This window comes from Saccostrea cucullata, unplaced genomic scaffold (assembly GCF_032062105.1).
Source record: "Saccostrea cucullata isolate Sc308-1 unplaced genomic scaffold, CSIRO_AGI_Scuc_v1 ctg2174, whole genome shotgun sequence".
In the NCBI taxonomy this organism is placed as follows: domain Eukaryota; kingdom Metazoa; phylum Mollusca; class Bivalvia; order Ostreida; family Ostreidae; genus Saccostrea; species Saccostrea cuccullata.
In genome coordinates, this window is record NW_026919847.1 from 156,359 (window position 1) to 163,076 (window position 6,718).

The 6,718-nt window shown below is 31.6% G+C and overlaps 1 long non-coding RNA gene across 1 annotated transcript; it reads left to right on the plus strand.

The window, feature by feature from the left end:
- Window positions 1-466: 466 nt before the first annotated feature.
- On the plus strand, window positions 467-1,601 carry LOC134239179 (uncharacterized). The gene is made up of 3 exons (XR_009986151.1): window positions 467-553; window positions 1,122-1,226; window positions 1,480-1,601. It is a non-coding gene; the product is annotated as an uncharacterized LOC134239179 (long non-coding RNA).
- The last annotated feature ends 5,117 nt before the right edge of the window (window positions 1,602-6,718 follow it).

Sequence of the window (6,718 nt, forward strand, 5' to 3'; positions counted from 1 at the left end):
AAGGTTTGTGTTTGCTCTGCTTAAAATTTGGAATTGTTTAAAGGACTTTTGATCTTATATATACTGTCCGTTATCTCCACATATTTCATTATATATGAACTTTTGATTTTGAATACTATTCGTTATCTCCATATGTTTCATAAAATACTTTGATGAAGTGGACATCAAGCAGGCGTTATGTCATGTGCAGTGATACCTCGGTAAATCAAATACACATACTCGTGTGGTATATTTAGTAACTGAACGCGTAAGTCAACGTCACTTGAATTATAGACAACAAATAATAACAATGTAACATGTGTTTGTAAGATCTTGGATATCTGTGCAATCAAGAATTTAAATGGTAATAGATCTGTTAAAATTTATCATAAACGTAGGAGTAGAACAAATAATAGCATGTAGCTGTATCAGCAAATTTATACACAAGTGTGTATACATATTATATATAAAAACGACAGAAAAAAAAAAAAACAGAGTGGAACAGAGACGAATGTAGGTTGAACCATGAATGTCCTTGTGAAATACATAGTCTTTTTTTCACTACTTCTAGCAGGTAAGTTTGATTATCTTTTGTGTCTCTACAACATTTTTTAATAATTGATCTTAATACTGATAATGTTTTATTCTAGAAATTACATTTTCAAAATGTTTTATTTGTATTAAAAAGAAAAATTACAGTGATTTTAGAGGTATGTTTAAATGAAAATTAAAACTGGTATTGTTGATTGGGATTTTGTCCCGAGATGGATAAAGTTTTTTTTTTAGTTGAAAAGTATTTGACTTTCTGAACTGCATGAAAAATTCTCAATTTTATCAAAATTTATTCATGCAAACGTATATCAACATAAATGAAGAAATGAATGAAACATTATTTCCTGATTTCATAGAACCGTATTATTTACCCTCATAAGCTCTTGAAATTGACTTTAGATGTATCATTTTGTACTTTTATAACTTTTCAGCAAGCTGGAGGTTATAAAGTAGTGTGCAAATTGTTTGGTCAATAATGCGTTAGAATTATTCATAGTACTAACTAACGTTGGGATGGGCGCTATTTGCTAGCGGTCTTGAAAATAATAACCTTGCTTTAATTTATCATATCAAAATTGTTCTCGTTGCAGCCTCTTGTTGTGACTATGATGGCCAATGTTATGGAAAAATAAACTGCCCAAGTGGCCAGGTTAGAGCTTGCTCATATAAACGGTGCACCTGCAGAGTGGGGACCCGTGAGTATTTTGCACAAAACTTGAATGCTATTGCATGTAATGTTGGTTCCAACATGCTATTATTGAGTATGTCTAAAAATCTATACCGATTACTTCAAAACCATGAGTATTGAATATATGTGTTTATAGACTTCTTTTTAAGAGAAAATTTAAATTATCATCTATCGTTTAAAACAAACGGAAAGGATAAGGGTACTTAAAGAGATATATTTAAAAAAAAATGCACAAGTTTAAATGCATATTCTTAATTTAGTATGCCTGTTTGATGGAAACTGCGTTAAAGTCTGCAACAGTAACCAAACACCTGACTGCAGATTGTTTCGGTGTTATTGTCATCAAAATTAAGGGCAAGAAATATTAAAATATTTTGCGAAATTGAATTGTTCTTATTTTTTGCTCAAATAAATTACATTAACAAGAGTATCTGAAACCTTATTTTATCAAAATTGAGATCTTTTTAGGTCGCCTGAGTAAACTCAGGTGACCTATTGCTATCTGTCTGCGTCCGTCGTCTTGCGTTAACATTTGAACATTTTTAGCTTCTTCTTTGCAACCGCTCAACCAATTTCAACCAATTTTGGCATACAGCATCTATGGCTAAAGGGAATCAAAAATTGTGAATTTCATAGTCCCTGTCCCCCTGGGGCCTAGGGAGTTGGACCAAAACCACTGAAAGTAATGCAATCTTTAAAAATCTTCATTTCTCCTGGACATCAAGCAGTCAAATTGATGGTTTAATTGTAATAAGCATTGAGCCCTCTACCAAAATTGTGAAATTCATGGTCCAAGGGTCAGGAGTTCTAGTAGGGGGGTTACTTTATAGAATTTAATGAAAATGCATTTTTTTGGGGGGGGGATCTTCTTCTCTGCTCCTGCAAAGCTGGACATAAACAAACAAACTTAATTTATAATTTTGATCAGGAAGGATTCAATCTTCGAAAATTGTGAATTTCATGGCTCTAGGGTCTGGTGTTCTGGTTTTAAGAGGGGCTCTATTGATTATATAATGAACAAGCATTAAATCTTTGAAAATCTTCTTCTCTGCTTCTGGGTATTCAATAAACTAACTACATACATAGTTACGAAGGACGTTCAATAAATTATGTCATCGTTGCTCGCAAAGAAACAAGAAAACGTTTTTCTATGATTTAGTCTTAATGATAAAACTAAAATATTCTCTTTAAATTAAAAGAAAATATCCGTTATATTTTTATTCAATTTTTAATTGGTTTGAGAACACATTTTGAGTATGACCCTTTGTATACTGGAATATGGCAGATCCTATGATTTTTTCCTGTACTTGTTTCTTCTTTCTGAAAGATGTTTTTCTTTTTTTCAAGTTTGGAAAATGAAACAAGTCAAAGGTTGAAAGTTCTGGCCAATATAATTGGTGTGACAAAACATTAACTTTCTTTTTACCCAGAGAACTCCTTTTCTCTTCATGATCTATGGGTATGGACTCTGTCATGAAGAAATTAAGTGTAATGAATCCCTCATTCCGGCTCCTTCATCTCATAAACCTTTCACTTTTTTTTCAAAATATTTGCTTTCTAGACTCTTCCAGAAATTGAAATTACTCCCCCAATAAGAATTTGAACAACAACACCACTAATATTTAAGAAAATAGTATATAAAACTGTTTTTGTGCTCTTGCAATTCTTTACTCTTTTCAGGCCTTTGCTGTTTTGTCAAGTGCATCTCATTCCAAATTTGTTTTGAGGGTTTTGGAGGAAAATGGATTCAAGTTTCATGACCTGTTTGAATTTCAGACAAACATGAATAAGTACATTTTTTTATCTTTTAAAATGATTATTTAGATATTCCTACATGCTGTCATTTTCACTCATTTTTCAAAATATTGGGTGACCTTTGAGTATTTAACTTTTTTACTATTAAACGATTCTTTAAAACAATTTGAACTCCCCCAAAATGATGTCTATCAAATTTGCTATCTGTCAAAAAGTCAATCTGACATAATCAGTGATAATTTGTTGAGTTTTTGCAAATATACATTGGATTTTGTATGTCCTTGTCGCCAAGGACAGTGCCCAATTTTGAGACCCATTATATCATTTTTGTTCATTGAAATTCACCTGCTTATGTGTGTATAAAACAGACATTGGTTGCTGTAAATTTCGCATATATCAGTTAATATATCTTTGGGATTCTTAACAAGTTTTACAGAAGCTTTAATGAAGCGTTTAATTTCACTCTAGTTTACCGATTCTTGACTATTCATTTTAAATGCAGTGTCTCGAATAGCCCTTGTTTTCCAGCTTCTCACAATTGAACTACGTGATGAAAAGTGGTCAAATAAACTGTAAACAACTCATTAAAGATTCAATAATTAGAGAAAGTCAAGCTTAATGGCATATGATTTCTATGTTGTATGTCATCAAGCTGATGACATTATTTATTGAACGTCCCTCGTATTACGAGGAAAAATGTCCCCAGGGTCAGGGGTTCTAGTGCTAGGGTGGAGCTGTATTGATTATATAATTTATATTATTTCCTTGAAAAATTCCTTCTTTGTCCCTTTGTACCAACACAGGCACGTTACTATATCCCTTCAAACGCAAATGCAAGGGGATAAGAAAGGGTCATGAAACTTGCAGAAAGAGCTTTATTGCTTGTTCGTTTACAGTATCATGTCAATTTTTAAACCGAAAATTTTGCATCAAAATATTCCTTGTAAAAACATAAATGGGACTTCTAAGAACTTCATTATAACAGGATCATAAGATATGCAACAAGAACTGCAGAACTTTGAAAGATCAAATGTTTTTGTCATTTTTCATTGCTTAACAAATTATAAACAAATTTAAAGCAACATAAGCTGCATTTTTTTAATAAAAGAAATTGTTGTTAAAATGTGTTATTATGATTAATTTTTATGTAATTTAAACCCTATTGATTTATAAAACCAAAATAAAAGATTGAATTGTTTCAAAAGAAATATTTCTGTACAATCGAATATATTTTCTTTGCGTCAAGTTAATTGTTAATTGTTGTATAAGTAATAAAACATTATAAGATAAACATGATTACTTCATCCTTTCAGTAACCCCTTGCTTCTCTTACTTATTTAGCAAAACATCCTAATTATCTGCGTAATGGGAGTATAAGATTTATGTTTCCTAATCGGTCCGCTACGCTAGAGCATTCGCAACGTGCAAAACATTTCTAACACTAGGTAAGCTTTTGACAAACAAGTTATAAAAGAATATTTACAATGTCGTTTGAAGGCATCAATTTGCAAGTCTACCCTTGTATGGTGTATGAAATGACCTTGTCACCAAATAAAGTCTACCATTAAGATGAGCACTGATTTGTCGTTTATCATACTATAAATGTTTGGCCGTCTTTTAATCACTGATTTGACGTTTATCATACTATAAATGTTTGGCCGTCTTTTAATCACTGAATTGACTATGTGGTATTTTTTGGTTTTCCCGATCGTGACAAGTAGCACACGGTAGAAGTAACCAGTTGGCAGCGGATGCTTACTTCTTCATGCATCTGATCCTTCCTATGATATTCTTACAGGTTCTTGTTTGTTCTGCTCCCTTTTTGCAGTGTTTCAATGGACCTGTTTGCTTTCTAACTGAACAATAGTTAACAAACGCCTTTGGTTTTAATATCCTCAAAAGCAAACAGTTTATGTTTAGCTCCATATGCTTTAAGATAGAATCAAGAAAAAAATTATATATTTTTTTATTGTCATAATTTTATTTCATTGAAATTAAAATCAACACTTGAATGCACAAAGTCTTTCTTGAATTTAGCAGATTCATCTACTAGTTATGATTCATTTACTCTCATGTAAAAAAAAATATTAAACATGTAATTCTTCTGGAAGACAAAGATTCAATAAAAGAAAATAAAAACAAGAATTAAAAAAAAGCTAGAGAAATATATGGGTATCACAGTTGGGACGAAGGATTGAATTGGACATATGAATGTCAAGCAATATAATGATAATTGATTGCTTTGACATACATGTAAAAAATTATAGGATAAAATGATTCGATATACAATAATGTTAACGTAATCTATATATTACCACATAAAGAGAAGAAATGTTTGTCTTAATATGCAAAGTTATTTTGTCAAAACACAAAGATAACATTTCACATGTATAAAAAGAAAGAATTTTGTGTTTTCTTCTGCGAAGAGAGACTATTATCTAGAAATTTAATTGTAAACAAACAACGACATATCAAATGAAAAATATAAGAAGTAAAATAGTAAGAAAATTAATCAATGAGAAATTGGCCACAGATGAAGAATTCTGTGGATCAGAACTCTGAGGTTTCTGACTTATTCCATTAATGTTACTAGTGTAGACTATTCTACGATTTAGGGGCTGAATAGGCCGGAAGTCGTCAATTAAATCTTTATCCGGTTCCGTGGGATAGTTCTGTTTCACTTCATGGCGGAAAATTTCAAGCTGCAATTTTAAAGACATATTATGTAATAACTGTTGGTATGGATTTTTTCCAGCAATATTTCAGAGAAATTATTCCTTTGCTAGTTAGGATTTTGGAACTATATTTAGGTTTTTATCATGTTCAGCACAAAATAACAATTTGTCAGATATGGAAAACGCTTTTTGAATTAAAATGAAAAGTATATCTTTAAAGTACAAGACAGTGTACTTAATATGTTGAATATTGAAATTTACTTTTTTATAAAACCACAGCTGACTATTTATCAATATATTACAGTCCTGTCATTGATTCCGCAGTGACACTGATAATTGTAAATTCGACAAGAGTTTTCTATGAATTCTCAGACCTTTCTCCTTCAGACCCTGATAATTAAGTTTTGTGAAGGTAAACCCACGCACCTGTCTCCTTGATACTTTGATTGTCTCCTTAAACAGTGTCCAGATGACGGTCTCATAACAAGGAGGGGTGGTCAGGCTGCCCAGATACCGATAGTATGTACTGAGGTCAGAGGGCAAGAGGGAACGTAGGGGGATAGCAGAGATCTCCACGTGGTCGTCTGAAAATAGGCATTATGTAACGTTAAAAAAACAAGATTCTTCTATTAAGGGGGCTCTCTATAACGTCACAACATTGCGTACTTCTGTTGAAACGCCATTTTGGTTCCAAATGTTCACTTAACACCGATAAATCACTGAATATAACACACCATGCGATATTGTGGATGGAATGTACATTGTATCACCTCAATTAATACATTGTATTGCCCAACTCGTATCCTTTCTTTAAAAATGAATTGTTTGACAATTTATTCAGTTTCTACCTATTTAATTATTAAATAATATATTTACAAACTTATTAGAATAAGATTTTTAGGTGAGAAAAAATGATATGAAAACATGACTTGTCCATATGCTAATTCATCATTACGTGTCAAAACGCCATACACTCAAAAATTTCTTTTTTCTCCAATAAACATATAATGCTTTCCAGCAAAAAACATCCCCCCAAAATACAAATTTGATAAGATATGACATATGTATT